This window comes from Dromaius novaehollandiae, chromosome 1 (genome assembly GCF_036370855.1).
Source record: "Dromaius novaehollandiae isolate bDroNov1 chromosome 1, bDroNov1.hap1, whole genome shotgun sequence".
Taxonomy (NCBI): domain Eukaryota; kingdom Metazoa; phylum Chordata; class Aves; order Casuariiformes; family Dromaiidae; genus Dromaius; species Dromaius novaehollandiae.
This window is the reverse complement of record NC_088098.1, coordinates 99,144,321-99,163,074: the sequence shown is the minus strand read 5'-3', so window position 1 is coordinate 99,163,074 and position 18,754 is coordinate 99,144,321. Positions and strand designations below refer to the sequence as shown.

At 41.0% G+C, this 18,754-nt stretch overlaps 1 protein-coding gene across 3 annotated transcripts in view; it reads right to left on the bottom strand.

The window, feature by feature from the left end:
• The window catches only part of CD96 (CD96 molecule), a 67,675-nt gene that overhangs the window by 35,075 nt on the left and 13,846 nt on the right, over positions 1 to 18,754 (bottom strand). The window contains exons 1-2 of one of the 3 annotated variants that reach the window (XM_064522020.1): positions 6,292 to 6,582; positions 274 to 461 (exon numbers count right to left, since the gene is read on the bottom strand). The exons of 1 other annotated variant lie outside the window; for it this stretch is intronic. The gene's annotated coding sequence lies outside the window, so the exon portion shown is untranslated. Of the gene's footprint in view, positions 1 to 273; positions 462 to 6,291; positions 6,583 to 18,754 lie in introns of those variants that run through there. One more of the 3 variants, XM_064522015.1, reaches the window with a different exon arrangement.

Below are 18,754 nucleotides of genomic sequence, written 5' to 3'. Positions count from 1 at the left end.
TTTTTTGACAAAATACATTAAAAGCATCGCCATTCACATGTTTGTTTACATGTATTATGTTTGTAGCCCTATAAATACCTCTTCTGCTATCAGCATGTCAGAAGTGATCACAGAGAAGTGAGGTATCTCTCCCATCACATCTATCATCAATTTAATTGTCCACTACATCCTAATGGATTTTTTTTAAGAAATGGCAGTGTAGTACAAAAGGAAAAAGGCAAAGCAGGGATTATTTTTCATGTCAAGCCTGACTCTGCAGAGAAGAAACTATACCTCAGTGGAGCCTGAGCGTGGAGTCCCAAGGGTGCCCTGGTTTGGAGCCTGACAGACTGGGCGCCTTCCCAGGCCCTGGAAAGAGGGAGTCATCTCCAGAAGGCACTTCCGACCTGAATGGGCCTTGTACAAAGGGAGCGTAAGACAAGTTCATCTCTGAATTGGTGTATCTCGGTGCAGTTAACAGCCTACAGTTAGATGGGAAAAATCCAGCATGAGAGTAGCAAGAAATTGAAAAAGAGAATAGGAAACTTCTCAGGTGTTTTTGCATTATGCTTTTTTTCAGCCAATAATCAGAGTAACATTTAAATACTTTAGATCTGGATCCTTATGGTTCCCTCCACTGTGCCATGATAGAAGGTATAGCATGAAGCTGCCCTAGGGAGCTGTGAGGATGTATTAGTGCAGCAACGTGCACTGAAAACATCTCCTTCAGGGGGCTCATTGGCCAAATAGCACAAGCAAAGGACTGGGAGTTAAAGGTAGCTTTCAACAGATAAAACTTCTCTCAGCATTCAGTAACAGCTCCTAAAACTTCAACTGCCACTAAAATTAACAAAGATTTCTAGCTTTGGGGTTTTTTGGGGGAGGGAGGGGTAAGAGTAACTACACATGCAAAATAAATGCTCAATTTCTAGCATTCGAGTCTGCTCCTGAAACAATACTAGAAGGGCCTGTACTGCTTCTCCTTGTCTCAGTAAACCACTGTACACTAACTAGTGACAATTTAACACACTAACATGATGACGCTAACTAGTTACTGGTCACGCATTTGTTGTTCGAAGCAAGAATCACATGGCGAAGATCGTTCCTGAGCACCATTCAAGCTGGAGTTTTTGCTGTGAACCAAGTGGACATTGCTACTCATCCCCCCCACTCCAGTTCGACCCTGTGTCCTAGATACTATTTCCGTCTCTGTCACTTATGTACAATTCACTTACGCCTGGGAGCATGTTGGTGACCTACTGACACACCTTCACCAGATAATTGAACACCACTCTTCCTCCCATCTAAAATGAGGTTATGCTTTACCTTCTGCACAACTGATTAAGCTTAACAATATTGCTAATGGCGGTGAAGTCATGTGAGACCTCTACCAGAGCAGTTAAATTCTATTTTGCATGATTGTCTCAATTTTAGAAATGAATATGTGGCGGCTCAGTGTATTTACAGGCCCTGTCAGAGGGCTGCCCATGTCGAGTGGTAGCACCTGGAGGTGTCCAGATTATGAGCCCTAGAAAGAGCATTGCCGTGCAGGCAAAAGAAGCTGCTCCTGTTCCCCAAGTCTTATTCCCAAAAGGCTGAAGCCACCTTCTGCCCCTTGGAAAAATCAATGATTTAGTAAATTAATTTCAGTCTGTTACTGTAATTGGATTATAAAAAGAAGGATCTTGCAAGAGCTTTCTTAAAATCAGTAAGCGGCAGAACTGCACTGTGACTTAGCACAAATCAAATACTTTTATCATTATCTGACATTTTAATTGCAAATGAGGAAAAATCTCTCATTACCAAACTGAACTGAGTTGGCTTGTTGTGCATCAGACTCTCTGGAGGACACTTCTCTGCCCTACCCCCTGCTCAGCCACACAGCAACTGAAGCAGCAAACATCACGCACGCTGTGGCAGCCGCAGCCATTACCAGCCACCCCTTCTCCCCTTAAAATTGGACCGACTCACATGGTGTATTTCTGTAACAGATGTTAAGGCACAGAGCTTGTCAAGAAGGAAAAAAAGCCCACCGCAGTGTTGCACGAAATAACAAGTTTGGAAGCCCCACAGCTTTGTGTGCAGGAGGACTGGATCAGAATCATTTTGGGTTCATTTCATTGATTTAAATGAAGGCACCAGAGATGCATTTGGCTTGCAGTGCTTTTGGACAGGCTTGGGTACGGTCATTCAGGATGCAAGGAAAAGTACCAGGGCTGGGAATCAGCACAGCTCACCAGCTGTTCCGAACACAGGTACAATTTTAGAAGTCTGATTTAATATCTTGTTCTACTGGCTGAGCTCATGGCTAAATGGGAAATAAAACTAATCTATCCTTATTAGATTTGGCCTGTAATCTCATATCACCCTCAGATATTGGACTTCCCTGGCAGGCTTCCTGCTTTGCACAGACTCTGATTCCCATGAAGCAAGCTGAAGAGGGGAAGGTGGATGGTGAAAGAACTGTAAGTTCAAAGAAAATTCATATATGGTTTAGTGCCTTGAACAATAGAAACACTTAGTAACCCATTCATGAAGCATAAAGGGAAAGAAACAGTTTATGGGTGTGGGCCATTCACCCAGAAGAAATGTTTCGTTATACGCATGTGAACAGTACCTTTGTTTTAAAACACTGGGTGCAATAAATGCATTTACTGAATCCAAGGGAGGATTGCCTGCTTTTCCTGAACAGAAGTAGTTCATGTCCAGCTTTATGGGACTGGCATCTACATCACACACCTGTTGCCCACGGGAAATAACGTATTTCTTTAGGGAAGCAATCTGTTATTTCAAAATAAACTGTGGGCGATTAGGAACGGAGCAAGTGCACTGATTATTTTCTACTTAGCACTACTATCTAAAAAATATTAACCAAAAATAACTTAGGTATAGTTAATCCTGCTCAGGTAAAAAGGGAGGAATCAGATGTCTTGACAAACTCTCCAGCATGTTTTTCTGCTGTTTTCCATTTTTCAGTTGCAGTAACATTTTCTAGGAGTCTTTTTCTGTGGGTGACTTTTCCTTCCTTCTGTCACTGGAATCACGTTTCACCATCACCTGACATGTTCCTCTTTTGTGTTATCTCAAGTAGCATTGCATTTCCTCTGGCGAGGAAGTCCCCAGACACAGAGGAGAATGACCTCCATAAGGTCCTATCTCCTGTCATTCCTCAAAAGACTGGCTGTTTTGTTTTGTTCTTTAACAATCCCCCAGAAATTCTCAGAAAATTCTTCCTCCTCCACCCTCTATGCAGAAAGACTCAGTTTCCTTGCTAACAGCAATGGTCTTTGTAGTTTTTTCGTAGGATGGGGAAAGTGCCTGAGAACTGGACATTAACTGATTGGCACTTTCTAGGAGGCAGGATTCAACAACTCACATTCAAGCACCAGGAAGGAGACGATATTTTTTTTCTCTCATTACCCATGCCACATATTTTGTCTTTGGGAAACTGCCAAAGTCTATCTCAGGAGGTTGTTATTTTGCTCCAAGAGACCAAAATCAATCAATCAATCCTTGGCTTGGCAGCGCTAGAACAGAAGATTAGGACTCTCAAGGCAGATTATAAACACAATCCCCTCAATTAACTTCTCCAGGATTGGCTAGAGGCAGTTAGATCCTCATTAAGTCAATTATTAACACAGTTGGTCAATGTGCATATTTTTTATGACAAATCTTATTAATGCCATGTGCAAAGCAGTAAACCAAGAGGCAGGTGAAAAACACAAGGCCTCGCTGGTGAGCAGAGGGCCCAAAGGTTGTCACAGCTTTCCCACGTGGCAAGGAGGCACCAGTGACCAGCTGCCATGGAGAAGCCTGCTTGGTGCAGGTCCGGCTGCCATGTGCGAACAGTCCCCTCCAGCCGGCTATGCCAGTGCTTCTCCCAGCCACTTTGGTTTTCCAGGAGATTGTCACCCAGGGCTTTCTGGCCTGGAAACCTCTGTATAAATACACCATCCGAGCACTTTAGGAGGTTCATGTGCACTTAGGAGGTACTCTGCTGAGGGTTAGCACTGCTACTACCCTTTGCAACTAAGAGGAATGGCACAGTGCCCAGCTATTGACCCAGCCAATGTTCTCTGGGTAGTAGCTTCTTTGGAAACCAAAGCTCACATGAACAGGGGTCTTTGAGCACTGCCGTTAGCAGGAATTTCTTGCCAGGTATCTCTTAAGGCAGCTCCACCGGGACAGGAAATTAATTTACTGAATGACAGTCAACAGGACCAGGCTGCACAACAACTCGATACTGAGAGCCCAATGGGACCAGCCACCTGCTTGCTCTGTGGGAAAGACACTTGCCTCCCAGGTAGGTAGGTCCAAAAAAAGGTTTCTGTTTCAAATTTTCCCTTCACCCAAGCTTTACCTACAAGGGGCTCATCAAGCCTGGTCCATCCTGTGATACATTTTGGAGATACTAGTAATGAAGAGGTCTCTGAGTTATGCAACTGTTCTTTTTTTTTCCTAGCTACTAGTTCGCATGTCAGCACAAAACCTCTCACTTTGGAAAAGAGAAAAACACTGGATATTGCATCTCTAGTGTCACCATTCACAGACAAATTGTCTCCTGTGGCTCTCAAGCCAAGAACCATAACAAGCATTTGCATTCCCTGTACTTTGTACACAGAACCAACTGAAGAAAACATTTTGTGGGTGCATACTTTAATCCACAATTATGTAACTATCAGTTAATTTTAAGTGCAAAGATAGCTTTCCAGACCTGAAAAAGCTTGCAAGTGTACATGCAAGTTTTGCAGCCAGAAAGCAGGCACTAAAAACCAATGCTGAAATTTCACTGACAACTTAGCCCTGATACAGTCTTTTGGCCAGTATGATTATTGTCTTAGGAAAGCCCTTCTGTAAAACCCCATTATATTTTTAACAACTGAGGTTCATCTGCTTTCTTCCAGACTTTTTCAGGATTCACCCTTCAAATAATAACGGCTATATTCAGGGAAATGTATTTTATCTTAGTACAGAAACACATTTCTTTGCTAAGAGGATGGAAACTAAGCATGCAAGTCACACTTTGGGGTCTCAGACCCCAGCATATAAAGGGCAGTTTCCCCTGCTGTTATGTGTCATGCCTGTAAGGCAGCCTCCTCATGTGAGTTGTGGGATCAGCCTATCTGTTTGAAAAATGAAGGCATTCAAGGCCCTGTCAAAGCGAAAACAAAACAACAAAACCCTAACACTGAGCATAGATTGAATTCGCCTACAGAAGTTCAAAGAAAAGAAGCTGAACTGTGACCCAGAAAGACTGGAATTAGTTTAAAAATGCCCTATTCTATGACACCATATTAAATCCACACTCCTTGCTCCGCGATAATTTATTAAAACTTCTTCCTGCCTGCACAACGTGCAGGTGTGGTTAAATGAGCAGTAGCATTGGCAGGCAGCACCTTGAACTGCCTCGCTGAGCAAATAAAATGGTGCCAGGTAAATGTTTGATTTAACCTTTTGTCAGGCTCCTGCACTGCCCATAGTCCATCGTGCCATAAAAAATATTGGCAGTATCACTGACCTCAAAAAAAACAGTCCTTGATTGCTCCCTTGACAAAGGATAATGGACGGACAAGCTCCCTCTCTCAGTTCCTGTGGCTGACAAATATGACGCAGCCTGATGAACGACTGGGAGAAACTCAGTGAACATAGGGAAGAGCAGACAGCCAGCTGGAGAAACTGTGATGATCTAGGCAAGGAAAATGGCACGTCGGCAAGACCGACCAATGAAATATGTGACTCAGTGTGGGTGATGACAGCTTAAGATTAAACCTGATCCTTGCATTCATCCATCTGGATAAATATTCGTTGCAGTTACGTGTGTTCATCAGTAAGAATACAAGATTAAAACATTTCTAACCTTCAGTGCCTTCAAATGCTTTGAAGTTAACCTACCTTCTCCAGGGGACAAATGGCATTTATAAATCCTGAATATCTTTCTACCCTCAGGTAATATTGCAGGTTAAAATCAGAATATTCGTATGTTAGTAGCCTGTTCTGCATATGCTGCCATATGATGAAGATTCAGATGTGCATCTGCAACCCCAAGTCAAGCTCATCTTCCCAGTGAAAAATTATTTGGTACAAGTTGCCAATGGAAAAAGCCAGTAAGTTGTTTTTGCAAAAAGGCAATCTATTTTCTCTTATTCATCCTTTCAGTCTTTCACTCTGAATTAGCAAAGATAATCATCTTCCAAATCAAATAGTCTCTGCTATAAACAGCAATTATAACTATTGTTCCAAGTTGTTTTCTCCAGACATGTTAGCATATTTTGTCTTTACCTCAGTTTCTGATAATTCTTTGTTTTGACTTACACATGAGAGCTGAAGGAACTTCTCTTGAAGCAATCCATCCCAACAGCAAACAGTCCTGAGTGGACTAAGTCAGCACTCTTTTGGTCTGCTCGGTACCCCAGCTTCATAGGACTCAGCATCCAACAGATACAACCGAAGCTCCAATCTTCATGCTGTTGACTGCTACCAGGGGTAACTTCTTCCCTACAGCTCCTTCTTCTGCTCTCTTTATGTGGGTCAAGGCAGCACTACTCAGCAAGCCTAATTATTGGAGCTGTGCAACTGAAATGATGGGGTTTCTTAAGCCTACAACCAAGATAAGAAGCTCTTTAAGGGGCTAACAAGCAGGATGCCTGCAGGCCATCAGAGGACTAACTGAAGACTGGTCAGACACTTGAGATACTTTTAAGACAGGGCAGTGGAGACTTGGAGAAGTCCAATTACAGCATCTCAATTTATACAGAATAAATTGAAGACATAGGACTGGTAGTGAACAGGAGAATGAAAGCTTAGCACTTGGCAAGAGGCAATGACTGACAAGGAAATGCATAGTTCCCTGTATAAGGAACTTACTTAACTTACATAAAAGGAGAGCCTGACTCCAGTCTTCAGACAGCTTCAGACAGGGATTTCTAGACAGCCGGACTCCACAACCTGCTGCTTGATTCCCAGCATGCAGTGCTCTATTTGCTACTACTCGGCAATCCTGCCTCAATAAAGAAAGTTAAGGGTGACAAATGCAATACTGAATCAGATCTGTGCTTAAAGACAGCTGGGTACATTAGGATTTCTGGCTGGGAAAATAGGAGGAGGGAGAAGGGGCAAGGACAGACTGCTGAGTACTCATTGTTACTTGCTGGTGAATAAAACCCGCCAGCCTTGGAAGAGCTCATCAAACTGCCACCCTGCTGGTGGTGACCAGTGGGAGAAGGAGCTCCTGGGAAGAAAGCAGCCACCATGCCTGCATATCAGTGTTTGGGAAGTCCAGCAGAGCTTTCTGACAGACAGTCAGGTTGAAGCATTCACAATTAGAGAGGCAATACAAACCTGAACATTTTATCCATTTATATTGTGGCTCTTTCTAAAAAAGATTAGTTGGGGCCACCCAGCTTTTCCTAATACAAAAAGTAATTTTGGAAAACGGAACACTTTTTATTCCTCCTGCTAAGTATACATTAGTCAAAGCTTTTATCGCAAGACCTCTTGTGATAAATAAGACCACAGAAAAACAGAATGCAGACCTTTTACTGCTCTGGCTAAAACCAAAATAATCCCCCCTATGCCCCATGAACTCTATTATACTTACAGGGCTGCTCTGAAGACACCAATACCACATGCATCAAACTCCTGGGTCACCAAAAGGAAGATGGGGAGAGAGCAGCATGACCACAGGGGGGAAGGTAGTTGGGTCTCCACCACCCTTGGCCAGTCAAGACATGTCCTCACAGAGACATCACCACCTCTGTCGGCTTCGCAATCAGCCTTCAACGCTGCAGCTCTCAGTGAAGATACAGATAGCTGCTGCCTATGTCTTCATGTTACACACGGTAGGCATTTAGTCAAAGAAATAAGCCATTCAGCACTCCCATAGGCCTCCTGAGGGCAGCCTCAACTGAGCCAGAAGGGCTCTGATGCCCACTTGGCCACAGCAATGACGCGCAGCACTACAATGAAACTTTAATGGGTAAGATGAGCATTTCTGAGGGTTAAACATTTCTGCAGTCGGCAGTGGCATTCCTCCACAATTAAAGGCAAACATCCCACAGGTACCCAAATCCTCACATGCTGCCAAGGTGGCTGTGCTGCTTGTAATGACCAGCTTCCCTCTGCCAGCAGCTTCCACCACTGCACCTCCTTCACTCGTGGGCTTTCTGCAGATTTAGGAATTGTTATGCTTAGGGTGAAACAGTATAAAACAAAAAATCCCATGGGAGCAAGGATATTTCACTTCAGCACAGGTAGAGCCATTAAAAACAGCAGCACAGGAATAGATGCCAATTAGATTTTAGCAAACATTTACATGGAAAGGGACACACGAGACTGTGCCACAGCCCAAGCCATTAACACTGAAGTCTTCATCACTAATGTAGAGGCCTGGCTTAGAGAGATTTTGCCCAGCAGAAACTTCTCCCACCACCTCAGCAGGGCCAGCAGCTGGCTGCTGTGACATTTTTGTTCATCACGGCAGTATTTGCCAAGCTCTGTTCTCCATGTGGCTGGGTGAGACAGCCTGCCTCAACTTACTTCCTTATCTCCAGTTAATTTCTTTGGCTTTCCTTGTCCCATATTGCTTTGAAAGCCGGTGAGTATATCACTGCTGGTTGCCTTGTAGCAACCTCCTAGCATTTTCAAAATATTCCACCTTAGGTGTTTCAAAACTCCCTTCCATCCTAGGTGTTTGCTATTGAGGCCTGAGGAATAGCTCATAGAAACTGGACTTTTTAATTATTACTATTTGTTCTTTACAAAGTTGCTTTTGTTCCTCCGTGCCTTCAAGCTAGGACCTTTCAGAGTGGGAAGCTTGTTTGCAGAGGATTTACAGAAAGAAATAATCTAGGACAGGTCAACTCTCTCTCTGCCCACCTGAGGGAGCGCAGATGTTCCGAACAACATCAACTGACCTGGGCCATTTGATTACAGTTTGTTCTATTTTCAGCCACTATTCTCAAAACAAAATTTATCTTCTACATAGGATGAATTTAACAAATCCAGCACTGCCCAGCTGTCAGGTCACTCGAGAAAGAGCATCTCCCTGAAAGCAAAAGTGGGTGCCGACACACCATGGGGTGCTGCAGATTGCAGGCACCCTTGTCCTGAGCCCTCCACCCAAAGGTGGTGGGGAAAACCCCCCGGAAAATAATCTCTTCAAAAACAGACAAGCAATTTCTTCGCACACACACTCAAAAAAATCAAGACATGTGAAAGTTGTCCAGACAAACCTTCCCTCCCTCAACATTGCCCTGCTTGCTGAGCACAGGCCATACTGAAGCTTACCATTTTCTGATGCTGTGGTTTTTCAACAACACTTTTTTTCTCTCTCTCTCTCTCTCTCTCTCTCTCTCTGTCTTTTTTTTTTTTAAATCACCCTCAACCTTTTTTGGCATCTTTTTCCAGATCTCTGTGACTCTCCTGTCATATTGGAGTTGTTTTTCCCCTTCCCGGTTTCCCTGGTTATTGGCAGGCTCCACCTCCGGGGTGTGAATTGGCATTCCTTTTCTGTAGCATCACTTCATTATTTCCCTCCAGCCAGTCATTTAGCAGTCACCTCTGCTAGAGTTTAACAGACTTAGTGACAATGTATTTCCAAGCAGGTTTAAAATACAAATTGACTCAAATTATCCCAAGTTAATTTATTTACCATAAAATGCGAAGGAAAGAGTGTCAGACTGTCCAAATATCACCAAAGCCAAGAAACAAAGCTATCTTGAGTACACAGGAGCAAACTCCTTGTTACTCATGTCTTGTATGACTTTTGGTCCACTCATTTACCTTAAAGCAGTCACGGAGAGGAGTATCATCCATATCACTCACCAACAATGCATTTTGCAAAGTATGTCATTTTAACATCAGAATATTAGTTTCCAGTAGTAGGAGATAATGTGTAAAAAGCAAAGATTTCCATAGGGCATTGGTGTATTTTGTCTTTTATATTTGCTCTTTGTGTTGCTTTGGTGGTGCAATATGCTTATATGTCATTACCATAAATTCAATTGTTTGCAAATTCTCTCTCAATTTTCCATCCTCTGGCAATAAAGATACACTTATAAAGGGCTGTCTTTAGCAATTGCTTGCCGTCCTTTTATTGATGGATTCTCTGAACATCTCACTGCACTTTTATTCTATTATCCTTTTAATGGTTTTTCATTTCCTGCAACATAGGCAGCCACAGTGTTATACAAGGAGTGTTTTACCACAAGTGCCACTTCCACTCTTCACCTTGAGAAGAAAATGGGTTTCTTTTTCATGAATTAATTTTTGAGCAGAACTCCACTTTTGTATGCTAAATCTTTGATGCCTTGAAGAGTCTTTTTCTTTATTTCCCTTGCCTAAAATATAGGGATTGTGGTTTGAAACTGACATTTAAAATTTTTCTAATGCTAGACCAAAATGTTGACTGTTTAAACATCTGATTTATATAACAAAAAACTGAAACTGAGTAATCTGTTTTGCCAATAATTTCAGCTAGATTTAGTTTACAAATTTAACCAAAGACATTGTTATTACTGGCCAAATCAGGTCATACTGGAGAATTATTAATATTTACTTTTTATCTCAACAGCTCTCATTTCATCTGATTGATTGCCCAAATATGATGTCCCTCAACTAAGAAGGTGCGATTGTTTCTTGGAAACATGGTGGGTTATAGCTATAAGAGAAATCTGCATGGAAAGGGAATGTCATTCACGAGACCAATTGATAGAATTAAGAAAAACAAAAGCCAGGCACATTGCCATGCACATGAGACTTTCAGGTCTAAAGCGTAAGAAGCTACAAACAGCTTTAACTGTGATACTCGAAGCTTCTCAAAGCAAAGTTACAGTGGACGCACCTCAATTTCATTGCTCTCAGTTTATATATTTTATCAAACAAAATTCTTCTATTTTTAATAAGCACAATCTTATAATTTCCAGAGAATTAGTATCAATTCCTTCTACAGTTTCAAGAAAAACCCCGCATTCTGAAGGGATAATTTTTATTTAAGCCATTTAACATGCATCTCCCTAAATAGTAACAAGGTCAGCTTCTTCACAACAGACAAGACATCTTAATACTGCTTGCATGGATCTTGCATGGAAATGGCATTGCAACATTTAGAGAAAATGCATCTACTTTCTGTTTATGCATATAGCACGGTGTGTATTTCTTCAACAGGCCTCATTCATCCACAATGCTCCATGAATTGCTATGCAATTGACAATAATATAGGAGTTATTCAAGGCCTTTTCAGTCTAAACCTGTCTTATTAAATGCGATTTAGGGAAGTTCATTTCCACCTTAATGAGGTACCATAAACTGAAATCAGATCCTAAACTCACCAAGCACGTGAGATTTCCAGTTAGGTCAGTGGAAGCCTCTGCACATGTGAACAGCACTGTCACTGCCGAGGGATCACCCGGCTCAGCCTCCGCCACGGGTTTCTACGACCCCCGGTCAGAGCAAGGCAAATCCTGCCCATTGGCCGAAATGTAGCACAAGAAAAGGTTGTCAAGTCTGAAATTTAAAGCTGAAGTAGAAATAGGTGTGAACTAAATCCAGTATATTGGTGAGGAACAGTGAAATGCCTGAAACCACAGTTAAGCAATTAAATCTCATCTTAACATTAAATGATCACCAGTTTGATCCTGTACTGCCTGAACTTTGGATTAATAAATATCCACACAACTGAAACTAGAAGTAAATGTCAAAATAAATCTTCTTTCACTGGGGATATTTGCCTGTCTTGTTTGAACTTTTTTTTGTCATTGAAAAATGCATTTAATGCACATAACAAATATCTTCTTCGAATGTTTTCATAAAAAACAGCTGAAGGCTGAAAGACTCTCCATGGTATTATGGTTAAAGAAAAAATGCAAAAAAACAGCCAAACCCCCAAACCCATTTAGACTGCAAGGAAAGATAAAACAACAGGATTAGGAAAAAAACTTCTCAGCAAGGCCCTGAAGAGCTTTGTCCCATCCGTCAGCAATAGACTTCTGGCCTTGAAATTCAGCTCCGCGTTTGCACTTCTTCACAAGGTGACTCACCCATGTTTCTAAGACACAGTAAAATGGGCTCCCGTTTGCAGAAGGTGAGACAGGCTACGCATGCAGGACCGTGCTGGTGGGCTGCACGAGCCTGGTGAGCCAGACACGCCAAAGCTACTGCCAAAAAAAAAAAAAAAAAGAAAAAGAAAAAGGCAAATATAATCCAAATATAATCTTGCCTGTAAATGGTAGGACAGCAATAAAACTGCACCTGGACAGTTTGAATTCAACTGGTTGCCCTCTGTGGACCAAGCTGGGTTCTAATGACAGCAATGGGCATTTTGGGGCCATTTAGAAGATGGGCTCATTTACAGGATGCTGCAGCCAGACACAGGCAGCCTCATCCCACCCGAGCCTTGAAGCACACACCAACACTCCGACTGAACCCCAAGAAAAATAATCTTTTGATTATTTGATTATTGATTGAACGGTGAGACTGGGCTCCGGCAGAACCAGGAGTCTCTGTTTGACCATAGAGAAAGCTGGTTTTTTTTTTTTTCAGTGTTCTGCAGCTGAGAAAAACCATCATCTTGTCATGAATTTACAGATCATTTCATTCATGCTGAACAGAAGGAAAAAACCAAGAGCATGATCTCTTTGTTTGAGCTCAATCATTTATTCTGCTCAATACCATTCCAGTCTGAAATTAAATATTTTCCTCTTCTCCACCTAAATAAAATGTGATCTAGCATATTATGCTATTCTAATCTATTTTGGCCAGCTACATTTTTATGTTGGTAAGGGAAAATTAATTTAACCATATATGCACATGAATATCATCGCATTGTGCACGGAAGATAAAATCTCACAAGGCATTTGGCTTGTGAATGTAGCTTCCAGGAGAACATGTATTGCCAATTGCATTTTCCCCCAAATAGATTCTTAATTTGCCTTGTTCTATATGGTTTCATGTTATCATTCAGTATGGCAATAAAAATCAGTGAAGCAGTTAAAGCTTACAGGCCTAGGCCTAACTTTGATTTATATAACGGATGGCACACTATTGTTCATCTGCATAATTGAAATTCATTCAGCTCCCACAGTTTATAATGCAATTTAGAGTTTATTATGTATTTATTGATAAACAATCATTTTATTTGCAGCAGTGCTGGAAAAAGAAAGGTGTTGCCTTCATTTCTTTATTCCATTTATGCTTTATGTGTACAAAACTTCAGTTGTAGAGCTATATAAAACCTGGTTATTACTATCAGCTTCTGCTTCAAAGCCTTACAGTGGACTCATGGCTCCATGTAAACTAGAACTGGTTAACAAAAATAGGCTGTGGCAAAAAGTTAGAAATTTTTTGAAACAGTGCTAATCTGTAAGTAAAAATCTGAGGTATGAGTAAATTCAGCAGTTCACCTGAATGTGTCCCAGATAGTCTGGGGTCTACTCCAAAAGAAAAAATGCAGATCCAATCACTTTCCTGAAGTTCAATTCTCTCCTAATCAGAGGAAAAAAAAATCAAAATGTCACTTTATGAGACATCTCCTGTAAGGGCTTTTTAATAACATTTATTTAAAGAAAACACCCAAGCCTCTCTCTAAAAATTTGTAACTGTCTCTAGCATTAATGTAATCAATTGTGTCTTAATCCTACTGTCAGGAGAAATGGCATGGGTTTTTTCCCCCTATTTCCCCTCCTCTGCAGAAAAGCTATGTGCTACATTTATATCTGTGAAGCCTCATTTAAAAATTGTATTTTCCCCTTTTCATTGTGGCACAATTTAAGAGCTTAATTTTCCATAAAACGCGTATTAATTCTGGTGAAGGTCATTAGATTGGCAGCCTTGAAGTAAAGATTTTTTCATTTACTACACAAGAAAGCACAGTATCAGCAGAAGAAAAGTAATAATATGCCTTTATCCTGGTCCTGAATGAACCACTTCTGAAGACTGGTCGGAGAGTAAAACACAGTCTCGAGGGCCTACTCACTACATGACATCTCTCTTGGAGTCCTCGCAAGAGCGTCTCCTGTACTAAGAGAATTCAACAATGTGTCCCTTTCTGTAAGGGATGCATCTGTATCCAAAAAACTTATTTCACAGCAGCAAATCTAGGTCACCAAAAGGTTATCACTTCAATTTACTTCTGAATTGGACCAAGTGTGTTTCAAACCGTGTTTTCAAAAATGTAACATTCTACTGCACCAAAACCCAGCTTTACCATGTCAAGATTTCAGGTTTTACTATATAGTGGAAAAGCCAACCATTTTATTTTATTTTACCCCCTTTCATTTTATTTTATTTCATTTTATTGTATGGCTTCACCCTGAGCTCTTCTGGAGATGTCTCAGTTCTGCAAACCCTTCAGTTAGACTCAGCAACCTCCTGACCAGTCCTGCACTGTGTCCTCGCCTCAGGATCTGTGACCACAGCTTCCAACATATTTTCCTTCTTCCTAAGAGATGACAAAAATGAATCACATAGGAATTACTTCCTTTGGTGCATAGAAACAGTATTGAAACATCCCGCCAAGGTAGTGTGAAGGAAGTCATGTAGTTCGCTGCTCGTTCACGTTTCTTGGCGGAGGTGAGGAGGTGGAGAGGGGAGAGGAGACTTCTCTCTCCATAGCAACTAATCTCACTTTTCAAAAGCATCGACTCCAGCATTAAAAACACAAGCACATATCTTTAAAGCAGATGGTTTGCCGTGCTAGATGCAGCATCTCTATCTCTCACTGTTTCTTGGGACCAAAAAAAAAAAAAAAATTGTGTTCTTTAAGATTCCCTCTTCATCAAGAAAACCTCAATAATGACTCCACTATCCTGAGATTTATCTCTGGAAAGGCTGCACCTGCGAGCATGAGGCAGGTGCCTGTGTGAATTACTGCAGCCTGGGCTCTCTTTATGTCTTTTAACCAAACCTCCTCTCCTTCCAGCAAGGCAGCCTGAATTGATTTATGATGTTCAGAAGTCATTCCTGACATATATAAAGTCATCGGTATCAGCACACAGTGCTCTTTCAAACAGACCTTACTATTTCTGCTCTTTTAAATATAGCTGGCTATCAGATTTATGGCCCCCTATGAGGCAGCCTCAGCTGCTATGCTTACAAGTATACAAGGACTATGTTACTTGCTTATTTACCTTTGATTTATTGCCTTTGAGCAAAAGATTTAGGAGGTACACGGGGGACTGATTTATGCAGCAGGGCACCACTCTGCTATTTGCAGGTACCAGGTCTATCTGCAGGCTTGTTTCTTCAGATGTGGGGCTTCCTGTTGATTTGTCCACTTAATTTTACTTGGGGAAGCCGGCCATGGGCTGCCCCAGCACGCAGAGGAGAGCAAGACCCCCAGGTGCCAGGAGTCAGATGCCGCAAGCAGAAATTCCTGAGAACGGAAAGCCGCAGGGATAGGGAAAGCCACCAGGGCAGCCAAAAAGCCCCCCAGGGCCATGCTCCTAGCCCGGGCCATGCTCCCCAGCACCAGCGAAGAGCTCCAGCTTCGCTCCACTGTGGCTGGAGCTACACCCCCATTGAACGCAGCCTCTGGAGGATCAGGGCTGAGGTTGGGCAAACCAGTTTTCTGCCTAGCTAGCGAAGTGCAGGAAACAAAACTTCCCATTCAGTAGCCCAGAAGTGCCCTTATTTACCCATCTCATCCACAAATGGGGGAGGAAAAAGAAAAAAAAGAAAGAAATGATTTTCCATCACATCAAAGAAAACTCTACATTTAAAGTAGAAAAAAATAGAAGAAGCCAGAGCTTCAAGGGATGTACAACAATTTCCTTTTTCACATTTTGAAACATAATATTTCAGTAGAACCAATATTTCCCCTTTTTCAGACTACACTAAAAGCTGAATTTCCTAGTTGCTTTGGCCATCTTTAAATTACTTGGACTATTCAAATATTCATTTGAAACTTTCTTACATATCTCTAGCTGACATTTAACAACATGGAGGAAAAAGAAATCTGTTTTTCCTCTTTTGCTTCCCAAGTCCTGAAATTTCTTTCCTCCTTTCTGTAACTTTTTTTTTCTTTTGAATCCTTACATCTTGTACCTGTCAGCTTCACTGATAGGTGTGTACACAAGCAGCTATCTAATATGTCCTGAGTTTTGACTCAAAAAAAATAACATGACACAACATACTTAGTGAACAGTGATACTGAGTATAGAAAACTATAGGGGAGTCAAGAATACACAGCCTGGAGGGAATACGTTTTAACATTTAGAGCTTAAGAACAGATACCTGAGCCTGGGAATTTTTTTCAAGCACATGTTCTTCTCCACCCCTAGAGAAAATAAATCATTTTCATGTTTGTAATTTGAATTTACTGCATGTAGATTTATTAGTGCTTACATTTCCCTCCCCTTCTCAACTACTGAATTCTGTGGCTTATGATACAAACAGTCCTTCAAAGGTGTGCTAATACTAGAAAAGTATTGGGAGAAATGGAGAACTCTCCCTCTCTATCCCCACATCGAATATTTTTTAAAAATCCATTCATTGACACTGTATGAGAAGAACATAAAAACTCTTCTAGGAATTCAAGTACATTGCAGATCAATGTAATTTAGCATGCAATTCTCAAAATACTTGAGCACTTGAGCACAAAATATCCTGCTTCCAGTAATATCCCAAAGTAAATAAACATTTTTCATTTGAAAGAAAATGCTATGGAGAGAGACCTGCATTGTTTAACAGTGGGAGTTTTCACACACTCATTTTTATGATTTTTATAATTTTTTAGGAAAAAAAAAGAATCATGCACAAGTATTATTAAAACCCAGTGGGTAGGCTCCTCTCTCTCAAGTCAGAACCAGTTCAGAAGGTTTGCTTATGATTTACAACACCTTAGCCAAACTAACAATCTGACCTTGTGTAGCTCACTTATTTACAAATTAAAATGTAAGAGCTAAATATATTCTAGCTCTCTACTGGAATCATGAGTATGGGACTTTTCTCTTTTTTACTTTTTTTTTTCTCAACAATGCTGACTCATTGAATATACTATCATACATAAAATGGTCAGAACCTAGTTTATGTCAAAGATGCTGACGATTATGAGAAATTAGGTTTATGGATGGTTTATCACTTTAGAGACAAACTGTGGTAGTTCACTGGGATAGCCATTAAACATGATTAACGCTCAGTAAAACACTGTCAGTGCTTTTACAGAAAGTTTCTACAATATCTTTTGCAGCTACCTTGCATTCCAAAACTAACAACTAGGTCAACATTGTTGCTTATTTAAGCAAAATTCCCATGACTGGATTGAATGGACACAGCAATGAATGGTCACTTGAAACCAAATTTCAAGTACACTTGCCAGAAATATTTATCTTCTTTTAGGTTATTAAAGAAAGCCTTCTATCAGTTAAAAGCAGAGCTGGGGAAAACACTATGACTGTGAACCCTCTCAGCTTGCATTCAGTACTTGTCACAGACTCACATCACTAAATGTGTGGGAAGATGCATGAACATCAAATTTAGCATAACATTGGAACTGTATTATTCTTATTAAGTATTCAGCAGTTCCTCTCCATTTAAATGCACCTGACATTTAGTCTTTTAGTGAGAGAGCAGAAGTCATGTGACTTGCATGTTCCACAATGCTGTGAGACTAGCGAGCAACAAGTTGACGTGGCAAGCTGTATTACCCATAGGATGGAGAAAAAAAAGAAAAAGATTTATGAAATCTACATGAGTGATAAACTACCGACTGAATATGATTGGGGGGAAAATATAATTTTTAACAACCTCTTTTGTGACTCTACAAAGGGGCATTCTGATTCCTTCATCTCACCTGCTACCTAGCTGGCCACTGAGGATGACCCAGTAAGTGTGATAGCACAGCCTCTTTAACTGGAACCACAGCATCCCTGGACTTCCTTATGCAAAAAGGAGACGCTTTCACAACGAGAACTGTTCACACTGAATAATTCAGCAAGCTCTAGTCAAGAAACCCACAACACGTGCTGCAAGGAAGATAAAGCATTTTCACTGCCCTTCATTACGTATGTTCATACCACAGGGCTTTTTCAATTATTGAACGGTATAGGGCTGCTTATGTTTGTAGAAAACGTCAATTTGAATTGGATAGCTTCTACACATTCATTTATGTTTTGCTAAAGGCTGCTTAACCTTAGTTTGGCTTTTCACTCCTCTGTTGCATAAAGTTGCAGATCAAAAATATTGAACAATCACTAATATTTTATGAGGCATCTTAAGTTTGGATGCTCTAACTGTAGAGTCCCAGCTTCCAATATTTTCTTATCGGAAAAAAGCTCTATTAATTTATTTTTATTGACCAACTTAATCATTGTAAACTACTGCTAGCTAAGTGTCACAAATAACAATAATGAAAGATGAAGTAGCTGGTGTCAAGTTTATTAAGTTAGTATTCTGGAAAATGCTGCTGATTTTATTTAATTCCAATTGAAATTCAACCCATATATTAAGAAGGAGCTGTCTTTTCAATTTACAGAGGGTATGGGAGCAGTGCTTTGAGGGCCAACAATATTCTGCATGTAGATATGCTGAGCTTCAGCTTGGTGGTGTGAACAGCTTATTTTAGCTAGTGATAACAGAAATGAAGGAGTTCCTGATGTGTGAGCTTGAAGGCATCTATCTACCATTTCCTGAGGCACCAGCAAGAATGGAAACGCACCTTGTAAATAACTGTTACACATATACTGTGTGGCAAGAGCTATGGAATTTAATTTTTAAGTGAGTTATGAGGAAAAAACTCAAGGCTGTCCTACGGTTATTGTGGTGTAGCTGGGCTTCAGGGCTG